The following is a 19,731-nucleotide window of genomic DNA, read 5'->3' as shown; positions in this document are numbered from 1 at the left end:
CCTCAATATATTTGTGGACGAGAGTCATCATTTATAAGTCTGCAGGTTTGTGAATTGCAGTGCCCCTGAGCTCCATTTTTCAACTCGCTTTCTTGGGAGCTGGCCGCAAAAGCGCAGGATTGCTTCAGGCCCTATTCTGGTCCCGGGCGGCAGGCTGAGCCTGTGGTTAATTCTTCTTCCTGATGGGAAAATAGAGTGACCTGTGCCTGTCCCAACACCTAGAGCTAGTCTCTCATTGGTTCCCCCTCTTCCCGTTCATCCTCAGGACAAATTGCAACCTGTACGGAACAGGAGGTTAAAGGTGCTGATTCTCCAAGGAGGGAGATTGCTAGTAAAGTGGCTGGAATGGCAAACCCGAGCACAAGGAGATGAGAAATGAGGTGTGTTTTGAAAACCTTTCCGGATCACACGGTGTACCATCTTCTGGGTTTCTCATGCATGCTTTCGATGTAGGAAGATGCCCTTGAACCTGGAGATTTGGGACCCATGGGATGGGTACCATGCAGTATTACTTTAAAGGGTCTGCGTTTGCTCACCCAACCTCACCAAACCTCTCAGCCCCAAGAGTTTCCACCCTTATGTCTCAATCAGCTGTGGGTCTAGATATGGTCAATCCAGGTGGCATCACAGCCCCTGAACGAATTTTGTAAGAATTTCTCTCTCTTTAACTGTCTTTGTTTCACGGGTTTTTAAAAGTAATTGATTTTTATAATGGGGTTTACCTGCTTTTCACTGCTGTGTTTTTGCCGCTTTACACCCACTTGACTCACTTACAGAGAGATATCAATGCATAGGTTTTAAGATTCTTACTAGTCAGATATATTCTTGGGCGGTGAATAGGGGGTGTTGAGTCCAATTCACTGAGCAAGGAGTAGGTCTTGTCTATTACCTATTGGGTTTATGGAACGGTATCTGAGCTAATTTGAAACCCTTGTTTTATGCATCACCCCACCTCACCTTTCCCGTTAAGCAGCCATAGTGTGTTTTCTAAACGTGTTACCCTGCTCTGATTTGTAATTCAGTTCAAGGGTAGCGGTTTTTAAATTCCCTCTATAAGTGATATCTTATGATAAGTATCTTTTTCTGTGTGACTTATTTCACTTAGAATCGTCCTACCTAAATCCACTCATCTTGCTGCTACTAGCCTTATGACGTTGATTTCATGGCTGAGTGATATTCCATTGTACATAAGGACCACAACTTCTTTATCCATTTTTCTCTTTCCTGGGATATTTAAGGTGTAACGAAGTGGAGGTTCTTGTCAACAGAGCAGCCCTAAACTTTGGGGTGCCTGTGTCTTGCTGATTTTTAGTTTTCCCAATTTATACGCCCATGAGTGGAAGTGCCCTATGCTCCCTAAGCTGATTTTTTTCGATGTTTCAGGACACACCGTGCACTTCTCCAGAGTGGCTGTTGGCAATTTACATCCCGCCCATCAGCGTAGCCAGGCTCCCGTTTCTCCATGGCCTGTTTTGCATTTCTGGTTTTGACACTTTATTCAGCATGGCCCTTTTGACCGATGGGAAGCGAGACTTCTTTGTAGCGCTGATTTGCCTTTCCAGGTTGCTTGGTTGGCCAAAAAGGGCGTATGCGTTTTTTCCTGAATATATTCAGGAAAAAACGCATACGCCCTTTTTGGCCAAGGGCATCATTGTCGAGGTTTTGCCGCTTTTCCTGTGCTTTAAAGGCGATTCGAATCTCCCTCCTGAAATCTGTTTCCTGCAATTCTGCCTTGCTTTCCAATCCTCTTCGTTGCCTTCCCTCAATATATTTGTGGACGAGAGTCATCATTTATAAGTCTGCAGGTTTGTGAATTGCAGTGCCCCTGAGCTCCATTTTTCAACTCGCTTTCTTGGGAGCTGGCCGCAAAAGCGCAGGATTGCTTCAGGCCCTATTCTGGTCCCGGGCGGCAGGCTGAGCCTGTGGTTAATTCTTCTTCCTGATGGGAAAATAGAGTGACCTGTGCCTGTCCCAACACCTAGAGCTAGTCTCTCATTGGTTCCCCCTCTTCCCGTTCATCCTCAGGACAAATTGCAACCTGTACGGAACAGGAGGTTAAAGGTGCTGATTCTCCAAGGAGGGAGATTGCTAGTAAAGCGGCTGGAATGGCAAACACGAGCACAAGGAGATGAGAAATGAGGTGCGTTTTGAAAACCTTTCCGGATCACACGGTGTACCATCTTCTGGGTTTCTCATGCATGCTTTCGATGTAGGAAGATGCCCCCTAACCTGGAGATTTGGGACCCATGGGATGGGTACCATGCAGTATTACTTTAAAGGGTCTGCGTTTGCTCACCCAACCTCACCAAACCTCTCAGCCCCAAGAGTTTCCACCCTTATGTCTCAATCAGCTGTGGGTCTAGATATGGTCAATCCAGGTGGCATCACAGCCCCTGAACGAATTTTGTAAGAATTTCTCTCTCTTTAACTGTCTTTGTTTCACGGGTTTTTAAAAGTAATTGATTTTTATAATGGGGTTTACCTGCTTTTCACTGCTGTGTTTTTGCCGCTTTACACCCACTTGACTCACTTACAGAGAGATATCAATGCATAGGTTTTAAGATTCTTACTAGTCAGATATATTCTTGGGCGGTGAATAGGGGGTGTTGAGTCCAATTCACTGAGCAAGGAGTAGGTCTTGTCTATTACCTATTGGGTTTATGGAACGGTATCTGAGCTAATTTGAAACCCTTGTTTTATGCATCACCCCACCTCACCTTTCCCGTTAAGCAGCCATAGTGTGTTTTCTAAACGTGTTACCCTGCTCTGATTTGTAATTCAGTTCAAGGGTAGCGGTTTTTAAATTCCCTCTATAAGTGATATCTTATGATAAGTATCTTTTTCTGTGTGACTTATTTCACTTAGAATCGTCCTACCTAAATCCACTCATCTTGCTGCTACTAGCCTTATGACGTTGATTTCATGGCTGAGTGATATTCCATTGTACATAAGGACCACAACTTCTTTATCCATTTTTCTCTTTCCTGGGATATTTAAGGTGTAACGAAGTGGAGGTTCTTGTCAACAGAGCAGCCCTAAACTTTGGGGTGCCTGTGTCTTGCTGATTTTTAGTTTTCCCAATTTATACGCCCATGAGTGGAAGTGCCCTATGCTCCCTAAGCTGATTTTTTTCGATGTTTCAGGACACACCGTGCACTTCTCCAGAGTGGCTGTTGGCAATTTACATCCCGCCCATCAGCGTAGCCAGGCTCCCGTTTCTCCATGGCCTGTTTTGCATTTCTGGTTTTGACACTTTATTCAGCATGGCCCTTTTGACCGATGGGAAGCGAGACTTCTTTGTAGCGCTGATTTGCCTTTCCAGGTTGCTTGGTTGGCCAAAAAGGGCGTATGCGTTTTTTCCTGAATATATTCAGGAAAAAACGCATACGCCCTTTTTGGCCAAGGGCATCATTGTCGAGGTTTTGCCGCTTTTCCTGTGCTTTAAAGGCGATTCGAATCTCCCTCCTGAAATCTGTTTCCTACAATTCTGCCTTGCTTTCCAATCCTCTTCGTTGCCTTCCCTCAATATATTTGTGGACGAGAGTCATCATTTATAAGTCTGCAGGTTTGTGAATTGCAGTGCCCCTGAGCTCCATTTTTCAACTCGCTTTCTTGGGAGCTGGCCGCAAAAGCGCAGGATTGCTTCAGGCCCTATTCTGGTCCCGGGCGGCAGGCTGAGCCTGTGGTTAATTCTTCTTCCTGATGGGAAAATAGAGTGACCTGTGCCTGTCCCAACACCTAGAGCTAGTCTCTCATTGGTTCCCCCTCTTCCCGTTCATCCTCAGGACAAATTGCAACCTGTACGGAACAGGAGGTTAAAGGTGCTGATTCTCCAAGGAGGGAGATTGCTAGTAAAGTGGCTGGAATGGCAAACCCGAGCACAAGGAGATGAGAAATGAGGTGCGTTTTGAAAACCTTTCCGGATCGCACGGTGTACCATCTTCTGGGTTTCTCATGCATGCTTTCGATGTAGGAAGATGCCCTTGAACCTGGAGATTTGGGACCCATGGGATGGGTACCATGCAGTATTACTTTAAAGGGTCTGCGTTTGCTCACCCAACCTCACCAAACCTCTCAGCCCCAAGAGTTTCCACCCTTATGTCTCAATCAGCTGTGGGTCTAGATATGGTCAATCCAGGTGGCATCACAGCCCCTGAACGAATTTTGTAAGAATTTCTCTGTCTTTAACTGTCTTTGTTTCACGGGTTTTTAAAAGTAATTGATTTTTATAATGGGGTTTACCTGCTTTTCACTGCTGTGTTTTTGCCGCTTTACACCCACTTGACTCACTTACAGAGAGATATCAATGCATAGGTTTTAAGATTCTTACTAGTCAGATATATTCTTGGGCGGTGAATAGGGGGTGTTGAGTCCAATTCACTGAGCAAGGTGTAGGTCTTGTCTATTACCTATTGGGTTTATGGAACGGTATCTGAGCTAATTTGAAACCCTTGTTTTATGCATCACCCCACCTCACCTTTCCCGTTAAGCAGCCATAGTGTGTTTTCTAAACGTGTTACCCTGCTCTGATTTGTAATTCAGTTCAAGGGTAGCGGTTTTTAAATTCCCTCTATAAGTGATATCTTATGATAAGTATCTTTTTCTGTGTGACTTATTTCACTTAGAATCGTCCTACCTAAATCCACTCATCTTGCTGCTACTAGCCTTATGACGTTGATTTCATGGCTGAGTGATATTCCATTGTACATAAGGACCACAACTTCCTTATCCATTTTTCTCTTTCCTGGGATATTTAAGGTGTAACGAAGTGGAGGTTCTTGTCAACAGAGCAGCCCTAAACTTTGGGGTGCCTGTGTCTTGCTGATTTTTAGTTTTCCCAATTTATACGCCCATGAGTGGAAGTGCCCTATGCTCCCTAAGCTGATTTTTTTCGATGTTTCAGGACACACCGTGCACTTCTCCAGAGTGGCTGTTGGCAATTTACATCCCGCCCATCAGCGTAGCCAGGCTCCCGTTTCTCCATGGCCTGTTTTGCATTTCTGGTTTTGACACTTTATTCAGCATGGCCCTTTTGACCGATGGGAAGCGAGACTTCTTTGTAGCGCTGATTTGCCTTTCCAGGTTGCTTGGTTGGCCAAAAAGGGCGTATGCGTTTTTTCCTGAATATATTCAGGAAAAAACGCATACGCCCTTTTTGGCCAAGGGCATCATTGTCGAGGTTTTGCCGCTTTTCCTGTGCTTTAAAGGCGATTCGAATCTCCCTCCTGAAATCTGTTTCCTGCAATTCTGCCATGCTTTCCAATCCTCTTCGTTGCCTTCCCTCAATATATTTGTGGACGAGAGTCATCATTTATAAGTCTGCAGGTTTGTGAATTGCAGTGCCCCTGAGCTCCATTTTTCATCTCGCTTTCTTGGGAGCTGGCCGCAAAAGCGCAGGATTGCTTCAGGCCCTATTCTGGTCCCGGGCGGCAGGCTGAGCCTGTGGTTAATTCTTCTTCCTGATGGGAAAATAGAGTGACCTGTGCCTGTCCCAACACCTAGAGCTAGTCTCTCATTGGTTCCCCCTCTTCCCGTTCATCCTCAGGACAAATTGCAACCTGTACGGAACAGGAGGTTAAAGGTGCTGATTCTCCAAGGAGGGAGATTGCTAGTAAAGCGGCTGGAATGGCAAACCCGAGCACAAGGAGATGAGAAATGAGGGGCGTTTTGAAAACCTTTCCGGATCACACGGTGTACCAACTTCTGGGTTTCTCATGCATGCTTTCGATGTAGGAAGATGCCCTTGAACCTGGAGATTTGGGACCCATGGGATGGGTACCACACAGTATTACTTTTAAGGGTCTGCGTTTGCTCACCCAACCTCACCAAACCTCTCAGCCCCAAGAGTGTCCACCCTTATGTCTCAATCAACTGTGGGTCTAGATATGGTCAATCCAGGTGGCATCACAGCCCCTGAACGAATTTTGTAAGAATTTCTCTCTCTTTCACTGTCTTTGTTTCACGGGTTTTTAAAAGTAATTGATTTTTATAATGGGGTTTACCTGCTTTTCACTGCTGTGTTTTTGCCGCTTTACACCCACTGGACTCACTTACAGAGAGATATCAATGCATAGGTTTTAAGATTCTTACTAGTCAGATATATTCTTGGGCGGTGAATATGGGGTGTTGAGTCCAATTCACTGAGCAAGGAGTAGGTCTTGTCTATTATCTATTGGGTTTATGGAACGGTATCTGAGCTAATTTGAAACCCTTGTTTTATGCATCACCCCACCTCACCTTTCCCGTTAAGCAGCCATAGTGTGTTTTCTAAACGTGTGACCCTGCTCTGATTTGTAATTCAGTTCAAGGGTAGCGGTTTTTATATTCCCTCTATAAGTGATATCTTATGATAAGTATCTTTTTCTGTGTGACTTATTTCACTTAGAATCGTCCTACCTAAATCCACTCATCTTGCTGCTACTAGCCTTATGACGTTGATTTCATGGCTGAGTGATATTCCATTGTACATAAGGACCACAACTTCTTTATCCATTTTTCTCTTTCCTGGGATATTTAAGGTGTAACGAAGTGGAGGTTCTTGTCAACAGAGCAGCCCTAAACTTTGGGGTGCCTGTGTCTTGCTGATTTTTAGTTTTCCCAATTTATACGCCCATGAGTGGAAGTGCCCTATGCTCCCTAAGCTGATTTTTTTCGATGTTTCAGGACACACCGTGCACTTCTCCAGAGTGGCTGTTGGCAATTTACATCCCGCCCATCAGCGTAGCCAGGCTCCCGTTTCTCCATGGCCTGTTTTGCATTTCTGGTTTTGACACTTTATTCAGCATGGCCCTTTTGACCGATGGGAAGCGAGACTTCTTTGTAGCGGTGATTTGCCTTTCCAGGTTGCTTGGTTGGCCAAAAAGGGCGTATGCGTTTTTTCCTGAATATATTCAGGAAAAAACGCATACGCCCTTTTTGGCCAAGGGCATCATTGTCGAGGTTTTGCCGCTTTTCCTGTGCTTTAAAGGCGATTCGAATCTCCCTCCTGAAATCTGTTTCCTGCAATTCTGCCTTGCTTTCCAATCCTCTTCGTTGCCTTCCCTCAATATATTTGTGGACGAGAGTCATCATTTATAAGTCTGCAGGTTTGTGAATTGCAGTGCCCCTGAGCTCCATTTTTCAACTCGCTTTCTTGGGAGCTGGCCGCAAAAGCGCAGGATTGCTTCAGGCCCTATTCTGGTCCCGGGCGGCAGGCTGAGCCTGTGGTTAATTCTTCTTCCTGATGGGAAAATAGAGTGACCTGTGCCTGTCCCAACACCTAGAGCTAGTCTCTCATTGGTTCCCCCTCTTCCCGTTCATCCTCAGGACAAATTGCAACCTGTACGGAACAGGAGGTTAAAGGTGCTGATTCTCCAAGGAGGGAGATTGCTAGTAAAGTGGCTGGAATGGCAAACCCGAGGACAAGGAGATGAGAAATGAGGTGTGTTTTGAAAACCTTTCCGGATCACACGGTGTACCATCTTCTGGGTTTCTCATGCATGCTTTCGATGTAGGAAGATGCCCTTGAACCTGGAGATTTGGGACCCATGGGATGGGTACCATGCAGTATTACTTTAAAGGGTCTGCGTTTGCTCACCCAACCTCACCAAACCTCTCAGCCCCAAGAGTTTCCACCCTTATGTCTCAATCAGCTGTGGGTCTAGATATGGTCAATCCAGGTGGCATCACAGCCCCTGAACGAATTTTGTAAGAATTTCTCTCTCTTTAACTGTCTTTGTTTCACGGGTTTTTAAAAGTAATTGATTTTTATAATGGGGTTTACCTGCTTTTCACTGCTGTGTTTTTGCCGCTTTACACCCACTTGACTCACTTACAGAGAGATATCAATGCATAGGTTTTAAGATTCTTACTAGTCAGATATATTCTTGGGCGGTGAATAGGGGGTGTTGAGTCCAATTCACTGAGCAAGGAGTAGGTCTTGTCTATTACCTATTGGGTTTATGGAACGGTATCTGAGCTAATTTGAAACCCTTGTTTTATGCATCACCCCACCTCACCTTTCCCGTTAAGCAGCCATAGTGTGTTTTCTAAGCGTGTTACCCTGCTCTGATTTGTAATTCAGTCCAAGGGTAGCGGTTTTTATATTCCCTCTATAAGTGATATCTTATGATAAGTATCTTTTTCTGTGTGACTTATTTCACTTAGAATCGTCCTACCTAAATCCACTCATCTTGCTGCTACTAGCCTTATGACGTTGATTTCATGGCTGAGTGATATTCCATTGTACATAAGGACCACAACTTCTTTATCCATTTTTCTCTTTCCTGGGATATTTAATGTGTAACGAAGTGGAGGTTCTTGTCAACAGAGCAGCCCTAAACTTTGGGGTGCCTGTGTCTTGCTGATTTTTAGTTTTCCCAATTTATACGCCCATGAGTGGAAGTGCCCTATGCTCCCTAAGCTGATTTTTTTCGATGTTTCAGGACACACCGTGCACTTCTCCAGAGTGGCTGTTGGCAATTTACATCCCGCCCATCAGCGTAGCCAGGTTCCCCTTTCTCCATGGCCTGTCTTGCATTTCTGGTTTTGACACTTTATTCAGCATGGCCCTTTTGACCGATGGGAAGCGAGACTTCTTTGTAGCGCTGATTTGCCTTTCCAGGTTGCTTGGTTGGCCAAAAAGGGCGTATGCGTTTTTTCCTGAATATATTCAGGAAAAAACGCATACGCCCTTTTTGGCCAAGGGCATCATTGTCGAGGTTTTGCCGCTTTTCCTGTGCTTTAAAGGCGATTCGAATCTCCCTCCTGAAATCTGTTTCCTGCAATTCTGCCTTGCTTTCCAATCCTCTTCGTTGCCTTCCCTCAATATATTTGTGGACGAGAGTCATCATTTATAAGTCTGCAGGTTTGTGAATTGCAGTGCCCCTGAGCTCCATTTTTCAACTCGCTTTCTTGGGAGCTGGCCGCAAAAGCGCAGGATTGCTTCAGGCCCTATTCTGGTCCCGGGCGGCAGGCTGAGCCTGTGGTTAATTCTTCTTCCTGATGGGAAAATAGAGTGACCTGTGCCTGTCCCAACACCTAGAGCTAGTCTCTCATTGGTTCCCCCTCTTCCCGTTCATCCTCAGGACAAATTGCAACCTGTACGGAACAGGAGGTTAAAGGTGCTGATTCTCCAAGGAGGGAGATTGCTAGTAAAGTGGCTGGAATGGCAAACCCGAGCACAAGGAGATGAGAAATGAGGTGTGTTTTGAAAACCTTTCCGGATCACACGGTGTACCATCTTCTGGGTTTCTCATGCATGCTTTCGATGTAGGAAGATGCCCTTGAACCTGGAGATTTGGGACCCATGGGATGGGTACCATGCAGTATTACTTTAAAGGGTCTGCGTTTGCTCACCCAACCTCACCAAACCTCTCAGCCCCAAGAGTTTCCACCCTTATGTCTCAATCAGCTGTGGGTCTAGATATGGTCAATCCAGGTGGCATCACAGCCCCTGAACGAATTTTGTAAGAATTTCTCTCTCTTTAACTGTCTTTGTTTCACGGGTTTTTAAAAGTAATTGATTTTTATAATGGGGTTTACCTGCTTTTCACTGCTGTGTTTTTGCCGCTTTACACCCACTTGACTCACTTACAGAGAGATATCAATGCATAGGTTTTAAGATTCTTACTAGTCAGATATATTCTTGGGCGGTGAATAGGGGGTGTTGAGTCCAATTCACTGAGCAAGGAGTAGGTCTTGTCTATTACCTATTGGGTTTATGGAACGGTATCTGAGCTAATTTGAAACCCTTGTTTTATGCATCACCCCACCTCACCTTTCCCGTTAAGCAGCCATAGTGTGTTTTCTAAACGTGTTACCCTGCTCTGATTTGTAATTCAGTTCAAGGGTAGCGGTTTTTAAATTCCCTCTATAAGTGATATCTTATGATAAGTATCTTTTTCTGTGTGACTTATTTCACTTAGAATCGTCCTACCTAAATCCACTCATCTTGCTGCTACTAGCCTTATGACGTTGATTTCATGGCTGAGTGATATTCCATTGTACATAAGGACCACAACTTCTTTATCCATTTTTCTCTTTCCTGGGATATTTAAGGTGTAACGAAGTGGAGGTTCTTGTCAACAGAGCAGCCCTAAACTTTGGGGTGCCTGTGTCTTGCTGATTTTTAGTTTTCCCAATTTATACGCCCATGAGTGGAAGTGCCCTATGCTCCCTAAGCTGATTTTTTTCGATGTTTCAGGACACACCGTGCACTTCTCCAGAGTGGCTGTTGGCAATTTACATCCCGCCCATCAGCGTAGCCAGGCTCCCGTTTCTCCATGGCCTGTTTTGCATTTCTGGTTTTGACACTTTATTCAGCATGGCCCTTTTGACCGATGGGAAGCGAGACTTCTTTGTAGCGCTGATTTGCCTTTCCAGGTTGCTTGGTTGGCCAAAAAGGGCGTATGCGTTTTTTCCTGAATATATTCAGGAAAAAACGCATACGCCCTTTTTGGCCAAGGGCATCATTGTCGAGGTTTTGCCGCTTTTCCTGTGCTTTAAAGGCGATTCGAATCTCCCTCCTGAAATCTGTTTCCTGCAATTCTGCCTTGCTTTCCAATCCTCTTCGTTGCCTTCCCTCAATATATTTGTGGACGAGAGTCATCATTTATAAGTCTGCAGGTTTGTGAATTGCAGTGCCCCTGAGCTCCATTTTTCAACTCGCTTTCTTGGGAGCTGGCCGCAAAAGCGCAGGATTGCTTCAGGCCCTATTCTGGTCCCGGGCGGCAGGCTGAGCCTGTGGTTAATTCTTCTTCCTGATGGGAAAATAGAGTGACCTGTGCCTGTCCCAACACCTAGAGCTAGTCTCTCATTGGTTCCCCCTCTTCCCGTTCATCCTCAGGACAAATTGCAACCTGTACGGAACAGGAGGTTAAAGGTGCTGATTCTCCAAGGAGGGAGATTGCTAGTAAAGCGGCTGGAATGGCAAACACGAGCACAAGGAGATGAGAAATGAGGTGCGTTTTGAAAACCTTTCCGGATCACACGGTGTACCATCTTCTGGGTTTCTCATGCATGCTTTCGATGTAGGAAGATGCCCCCTAACCTGGAGATTTGGGACCCATGGGATGGGTACCATGCAGTATTACTTTAAAGGGTCTGCGTTTGCTCACCCAACCTCACCAAACCTCTCAGCCCCAAGAGTTTCCACCCTTATGTCTCAATCAGCTGTGGGTCTAGATATGGTCAATCCAGGTGGCATCACAGCCCCTGAACGAATTTTGTAAGAATTTCTCTCTCTTTAACTGTCTTTGTTTCACGGGTTTTTAAAAGTAATTGATTTTTATAATGGGGTTTACCTGCTTTTCACTGCTGTGTTTTTGCCGCTTTACACCCACTTGACTCACTTACAGAGAGATATCAATGCATAGGTTTTAAGATTCTTACTAGTCAGATATATTCTTGGGCGGTGAATAGGGGGTGTTGAGTCCAATTCACTGAGCAAGGAGTAGGTCTTGTCTATTACCTATTGGGTTTATGGAACGGTATCTGAGCTAATTTGAAACCCTTGTTTTATGCATCACCCCACCTCACCTTTCCCGTTAAGCAGCCATAGTGTGTTTTCTAAACGTGTTACCCTGCTCTGATTTGTAATTCAGTTCAAGGGTAGCGGTTTTTAAATTCCCTCTATAAGTGATATCTTATGATAAGTATCTTTTTCTGTGTGACTTATTTCACTTAGAATCGTCCTACCTAAATCCACTCATCTTGCTGCTACTAGCCTTATGACGTTGATTTCATGGCTGAGTGATATTCCATTGTACATAAGGACCACAACTTCTTTATCCATTTTTCTCTTTCCTGGGATATTTAAGGTGTAACGAAGTGGAGGTTCTTGTCAACAGAGCAGCCCTAAACTTTGGGGTGCCTGTGTCTTGCTGATTTTTAGTTTTCCCAATTTATACGCCCATGAGTGGAAGTGCCCTATGCTCCCTAAGCTGATTTTTTTCGATGTTTCAGGACACACCGTGCACTTCTCCAGAGTGGCTGTTGGCAATTTACATCCCGCCCATCAGCGTAGCCAGGCTCCCGTTTCTCCATGGCCTGTTTTGCATTTCTGGTTTTGACACTTTATTCAGCATGGCCCTTTTGACCGATGGGAAGCGAGACTTCTTTGTAGCGCTGATTTGCCTTTCCAGGTTGCTTGGTTGGCCAAAAAGGGCGTATGCGTTTTTTCCTGAATATATTCAGGAAAAAACGCATACGCCCTTTTTGGCCAAGGGCATCATTGTCGAGGTTTTGCCGCTTTTCCTGTGCTTTAAAGGCGATTCGAATCTCCCTCCTGAAATCTGTTTCCTACAATTCTGCCTTGCTTTCCAATCCTCTTCGTTGCCTTCCCTCAATATATTTGTGGACGAGAGTCATCATTTATAAGTCTGCAGGTTTGTGAATTGCAGTGCCCCTGAGCTCCATTTTTCAACTCGCTTTCTTGGGAGCTGGCCGCAAAAGCGCAGGATTGCTTCAGGCCCTATTCTGGTCCCGGGCGGCAGGCTGAGCCTGTGGTTAATTCTTCTTCCTGATGGGAAAATAGAGTGACCTGTGCCTGTCCCAACACCTAGAGCTAGTCTCTCATTGGTTCCCCCTCTTCCCGTTCATCCTCAGGACAAATTGCAACCTGTACGGAACAGGAGGTTAAAGGTGCTGATTCTCCAAGGAGGGAGATTGCTAGTAAAGTGGCTGGAATGGCAAACCCGAGCACAAGGAGATGAGAAATGAGGTGCGTTTTGAAAACCTTTCCGGATCGCACGGTGTACCATCTTCTGGGTTTCTCATGCATGCTTTCGATGTAGGAAGATGCCCTTGAACCTGGAGATTTGGGACCCATGGGATGGGTACCATGCAGTATTACTTTAAAGGGTCTGCGTTTGCTCACCCAACCTCACCAAACCTCTCAGCCCCAAGAGTTTCCACCCTTATGTCTCAATCAGCTGTGGGTCTAGATATGGTCAATCCAGGTGGCATCACAGCCCCTGAACGAATTTTGTAAGAATTTCTCTGTCTTTAACTGTCTTTGTTTCACGGGTTTTTAAAAGTAATTGATTTTTATAATGGGGTTTACCTGCTTTTCACTGCTGTGTTTTTGCCGCTTTACACCCACTTGACTCACTTACAGAGAGATATCAATGCATAGGTTTTAAGATTCTTACTAGTCAGATATATTCTTGGGCGGTGAATAGGGGGTGTTGAGTCCAATTCACTGAGCAAGGTGTAGGTCTTGTCTATTACCTATTGGGTTTATGGAACGGTATCTGAGCTAATTTGAAACCCTTGTTTTATGCATCACCCCACCTCACCTTTCCCGTTAAGCAGCCATAGTGTGTTTTCTAAACGTGTTACCCTGCTCTGATTTGTAATTCAGTTCAAGGGTAGCGGTTTTTAAATTCCCTCTATAAGTGATATCTTATGATAAGTATCTTTTTCTGTGTGACTTATTTCACTTAGAATCGTCCTACCTAAATCCACTCATCTTGCTGCTACTAGCCTTATGACGTTGATTTCATGGCTGAGTGATATTCCATTGTACATAAGGACCACAACTTCCTTATCCATTTTTCTCTTTCCTGGGATATTTAAGGTGTAACGAAGTGGAGGTTCTTGTCAACAGAGCAGCCCTAAACTTTGGGGTGCCTGTGTCTTGCTGATTTTTAGTTTTCCCAATTTATACGCCCATGAGTGGAAGTGCCCTATGCTCCCTAAGCTGATTTTTTTCGATGTTTCAGGACACACCGTGCACTTCTCCAGAGTGGCTGTTGGCAATTTACATCCCGCCCATCAGCGTAGCCAGGCTCCCGTTTCTCCATGGCCTGTTTTGCATTTCTGGTTTTGACACTTTATTCAGCATGGCCCTTTTGACCGATGGGAAGCGAGACTTCTTTGTAGCGCTGATTTGCCTTTCCAGGTTGCTTGGTTGGCCAAAAAGGGCGTATGCGTTTTTTCCTGAATATATTCAGGAAAAAACGCATACGCCCTTTTTGGCCAAGGGCATCATTGTCGAGGTTTTGCCGCTTTTCCTGTGCTTTAAAGGCGATTCGAATCTCCCTCCTGAAATCTGTTTCCTGCAATTCTGCCATGCTTTCCAATCCTCTTCGTTGCCTTCCCTCAATATATTTGTGGACGAGAGTCATCATTTATAAGTCTGCAGGTTTGTGAATTGCAGTGCCCCTGAGCTCCATTTTTCATCTCGCTTTCTTGGGAGCTGGCCGCAAAAGCGCAGGATTGCTTCAGGCCCTATTCTGGTCCCGGGCGGCAGGCTGAGCCTGTGGTTAATTCTTCTTCCTGATGGGAAAATAGAGTGACCTGTGCCTGTCCCAACACCTAGAGCTAGTCTCTCATTGGTTCCCCCTCTTCCCGTTCATCCTCAGGACAAATTGCAACCTGTACGGAACAGGAGGTTAAAGGTGCTGATTCTCCAAGGAGGGAGATTGCTAGTAAAGCGGCTGGAATGGCAAACCCGAGCACAAGGAGATGAGAAATGAGGGGCGTTTTGAAAACCTTTCCGGATCACACGGTGTACCAACTTCTGGGTTTCTCATGCATGCTTTCGATGTAGGAAGATGCCCTTGAACCTGGAGATTTGGGACCCATGGGATGGGTACCACACAGTATTACTTTTAAGGGTCTGCGTTTGCTCACCCAACCTCACCAAACCTCTCAGCCCCAAGAGTGTCCACCCTTATGTCTCAATCAACTGTGGGTCTAGATATGGTCAATCCAGGTGGCATCACAGCCCCTGAACGAATTTTGTAAGAATTTCTCTCTCTTTCACTGTCTTTGTTTCACGGGTTTTTAAAAGTAATTGATTTTTATAATGGGGTTTACCTGCTTTTCACTGCTGTGTTTTTGCCGCTTTACACCCACTGGACTCACTTACAGAGAGATATCAATGCATAGGTTTTAAGATTCTTACTAGTCAGATATATTCTTGGGCGGTGAATAGGGGGTGTTGAGTCCAATTCACTGAGCAAGGAGTAGGTCTTGTCTATTATCTATTGGGTTTATGGAACGGTATCTGAGCTAATTTGAAACCCTTGTTTTATGCATCACCCCACCTCACCTTTCCCGTTAAGCAGCCATAGTCTGTTTTCTAAACGTGTGACCCTGCTCTGATTTGTAATTCAGTTCAAGGGTAGCGGTTTTTATATTCCCTCTATAAGTGATATCTTATGATAAGTATCTTTTTCTGTGTGACTTATTTCACTTAGAATCGTCCTACCTAAATCCACTCATCTTGCTGCTACTAGCCTTATGACGTTGATTTCATGGCTGAGTGATATTCCATTGTACATAAGGACCACAACTTCTTTATCCATTTTTCTCTTTCCTGGGATATTTAAGGTGTAACGAAGTGGAGGTTCTTGTCAACAGAGCAGCCCTAAACTTTGGGGTGCCTGTGTCTTGCTGATTTTTAGTTTTCCCAATTTATACGCCCATGAGTGGAAGTGCCCTATGCTCCCTAAGCTGATTTTTTTCGATGTTTCAGGACACACCGTGCACTTCTCCAGAGTGGCTGTTGGCAATTTACATCCCGCCCATCAGCGTAGCCAGGCTCCCGTTTCTCCATGGCCTGTTTTGCATTTCTGGTTTTGACACTTTATTCAGCATGGCCCTTTTGACCGATGGGAAGCGAGACTTCTTTGTAGCGGTGATTTGCCTTTCCAGGTTGCTTGGTTGGCCAAAAAGGGCGTATGCGTTTTTTCCTGAATATATTCAGGAAAAAACGCATACGCCCTTTTTGGCCAAGGGCATCATTGTCGAGGTTTTGCCGCTTTTCCTGTGCTTTAAAGGCGATTCGAATCTCCCTCCTGAAATCTGTTTCCTGCAATTCTGCCTTGCTTTCCAATCCTCTTCGTTGCCTTCCCTCAATATATTTGTGGACGAGAGTCATCATTTATAAGTCTGCAGGTTTGTGAATTGCAGTGCCCCTGAGCTCCATTTTTCAACTCGCTTTCTTGGGAGCTGGCCGCAAAAGCGCAGGATTGCTTCAGGCCCTATTCTGGTCCCGGGCGGCAGGCTGAGCCTGTGGTTAATTCTTCTTCCTGATGGGAAAATAGAGTGACCTGTGCCTGTCCCAACACCTAGAGCTAGTCTCTCATTGGTTCCCCCTCTTCCCGTTCATCCTCAGGACAAATTGCAACCTGTACGGAACAGGAGGTTAAAGGTGCTGATTCTCCAAGGAGGGAGATTGCTAGTAAAGTGGCTGGAATGGCAAACCCGAGCACAAGGAGATGAGAAATGAGGTGTGTTTTGAAAACCTTTCCGGATCACACGGTGTACCATCTTCTGGGTTTCTCATGCATGCTTTCGATGTAGGAAGATGCCCTTGAACCTGGAGATTTGGGACCCATGGGATGGGTACCATGCAGTATTACTTTAAAGGGTCTGCGTTTGCTCACCCAACCTCACCAAACCTCTCAGCCCCAAGAGTTTCCACCCTTATGTCTCAATCAGCTGTGGGTCTAGATATGGTCAATCCAGGTGGCATCACAGCCCCTGAACGAATTTTGTAAGAATTTCTCTCTCTTTAACTGTCTTTGTTTCACGGGTTTTTAAAAGTAATTGATTTTTATAATGGGGTTTACCTGCTTTTCACTGCTGTGTTTTTGCCGCTTTTCACCCACTGGACTCACTTACAGAGAGATATCAATGCATAGGTTTTAAGATTCTTACTAGTCAGATATATTCTTGGGCGGTGAATAGGGGTTGTTGAGTCCAATTCACTGAGCAAGGAGTAGGTCTTGTCTATTACCTATTGGGTTTATGGAACGGTATCTGAGCTAATTTGAAACCCTTGTTTTATGCATCACCCCACCTCACCTTTCCCGTTAAGCAGCCATAGTGTGTTTTCTAAACGTGTTACCCTGCTCTGATTTGTAATTCAGTTCAAGGGTAGCGGTTTTTATATTCCCTCTATAAGTGATATCTTATGATAAGTATCTTTTTCTGTGTGACTTATTTCACTTAGAATCGTCCTACCTAAATCCACTCATCTTGCTGCTACTAGCCTTATGACGTTGATTTCATGGCTGAGTGATATTCCATTGTACATAAGGACCACAACTTCTTTATCCATTTTTCTCTTTCCTGGGATATTTAAGGTGTAACGAAGTGGAGGTTCTTGTCAACAGAGCAGCCCTAAACTTTGGGGTGCCTGTGTCTTGCTGATTTTTAGTTTTCCCAATTTATACGCCCATGAGTGGAAGTGCCCTATGCTCCCTAAGCTGATTTTTTTCGATGTTTCAGGACACACCGTGCACTTCTCCAGAGTGGCTGTTGGCAATTTACATCCCGCCCATCAGCGTAGCCAGGCTCCCATTTCTCCATGGCCTGTTTTGCATTTCTGGTTTTGACACTTTATTCAGCATGGCCCTTTTGACCGATGGGAAGCGAGACTTCTTTGTAGCGCTGATTTGCCTTTCCAGGTTGCTTGGTTGGCCAAAAAGGGCGTATGCGTTTTTTCCTGAATATATTCAGGAAAAAACGCATACGCCCTTTTTGGCCAAGGGCATCATTGTCGAGGTTTTGCCGCTTTTCCTGTGCTTTAAAGGCGATTCGAATCTCCCTCCTGAAATCTGTTTCCTGCACTTCTGCCTTGCTTTCCAATCCTCTTCGTTGCCTTCCCTCAATATATTTGTGGACGAGAGTCATCATTTATAAGTCTGCAGGTTTGTGAATTGCAGTGCCCCTGAGCTCCATTTTTCAACTCGCTTTCTTGGGAGCTGGCCGCAAAAGCGCAGGATTGCTTCAGGCCCTATTCTGGTCCCGGGCGGCAGGCTGAGCCTGTGGTTAATTCTTCTTCCTGATGGGAAAATAGAGTGACCTGTGCCTGTCCCAACACCTAGAGCTAGTCTCTCATTGGTTCCCCCTCTTCCCGTTCATCCTCAGGACAAATTGCAACCTGTACGGAACAGGAGGTTAAAGGTGCTGATTCTCCAAGGAGGGAGATTGCTAGTAAAGTGGCTGGAATGGCAAACCCGAGCACAAGGAGATGAGAAATGAGGTGCGTTTTGAAAACCTTTCCGGATCACACGGTGTACCATCTTCTGGGTTTCTCATGCATGCTTTCGATGTAGGAAGATGCCCTTGAACCTGGAGATTTGGGACCCATGGGATGGGTACCATGCAGTATTACTTTAAAGGGTCTGCGTTTGCTCACCCAACCTCACCAAACCTCTCAGCCCCAAGAGTTTCCACCCTTATGTCTCAATCAGCTGTGGGTCTAGATATGGTCAATCCAGGTGGCATCACAGCCCCTGAACGAATTTTGTAAGAATTTCTCTCTCTTTAACTGTCTTTGTTTCACGGCTTTTTAAAAGTAATTGATTTTTATAATGGGGTTTACCTGCTTTTCACTGCTGTGTTTTTGCTGCTTTTCACCCACTGGACTCACTTACAGAGAGATATCAATGCATAGGTTTTAAGATTCTTACTAGTCAGATATATTCTTGGGCGGTGAATAGGGGGTGTTGAGTCCAATTCACTGAGCAAGGAGTAGGTCTTGTCTATTACCTATTGGGTTTATGGAACGGTATCTGAGCTAATTTGAAACCCTTGTTTTATGCATCACCCCACCTCACCTTTCCCGTTAAGCAGCCATAGTGTGTTTTCTAAACATGTTACCCTGCTCTGATTTGTAATTCAGTTCAAGGGTAGCGGTTTTTATATTCCCTCTATAAGTGATATCTTATGATAAGTATCTTTTTCTGTGTGACTTATTTCACTTAGAATCGTCCTACCTAAATCCACTCATCTTGCTGCTACTAGCCTTATGACGTTGATTTCATGGCTGAGTGATATTCCATTGTACATAAGGACCACAACTTCTTTATCCATTTTTCTCTTTCCTGGGATATTTAAGGTGTAACGAAGTGGAGGTTCTTGTCAACAGAGCAGCCCTAAACTTTGGGGTGCCTGTGTCTTGCTGATTTTTAGTTTTCCCAATTTATACGCCCATGAGTGGAAGTGCCCTATGCTCCCTAAGCTGATTTTTTTCGATGTTTCAGGACACACCGTGCACTTCTCCAGAGTGGCTGTTGGCAATTTACATCCCGCCCATCAGCGTAGCCAGGCTCCCGTTTCTCCATGGCCTGTTTTGCATTTCTGGTTTTGACACTTTATTCAGCATGGCCCTTTTGACCGATGGGAAGCGAGACTTCTTTGTAGCGCTGATTTGCCTTTCCAGGTTGCTTGGTTGGCCAAAAAGGGCGTATGCGTTTTTTCCTGAATATATTCAGGAAAAAACGCATACGCCCTTTTTGGCCAAGGGCATCATTGTCGAGGTTTTGCCGCTTTTCCTGTGCTTTAAAGGCGATTCGAATCTCCCTCCTGAAATCTGTTTCCTGCAATTCTGCCATGCTTTCCAATCCTCTTCGTTGCCTTCCCTCAATATATTTGTGGACGAGAGTCATCATTTATAAGTCTGCAGGTTTGTGAATTGCAGTGCCCCTGAGCTCCATTTTTCATCTCGCTTTCTTGGGAGCTGGCCGCAAAAGCGCAGGATTGCTTCAGGCCCTATTCTGGTCCCGGGCGGCAGGCTGAGCCTGTGGTTAATTCTTCTTCCTGATGGGAAAATAGAGTGACCTGTGCCTGTCCCAACACCTAGAGCTAGTCTCTCATTGGTTCCCCCTCTTCCCGTTCATCCTCAGGACAAATTGCAACCTGTACGGAACAGGAGGTTAAAGGTGCTGATTCTCCAAGGAGGGAGATTGCTAGTAAAGCGGCTGGAATGGCAAACCCGAGCACAAGGAGATG

This window comes from Balaenoptera physalus (assembly GCF_965194825.1).
Source record: "Balaenoptera physalus genome assembly, chromosome: 14".
NCBI lineage: Eukaryota > Metazoa > Chordata > Mammalia > Artiodactyla > Balaenopteridae > Balaenoptera > Balaenoptera physalus.
This window is presented reverse-complemented; position numbering follows the sequence as displayed.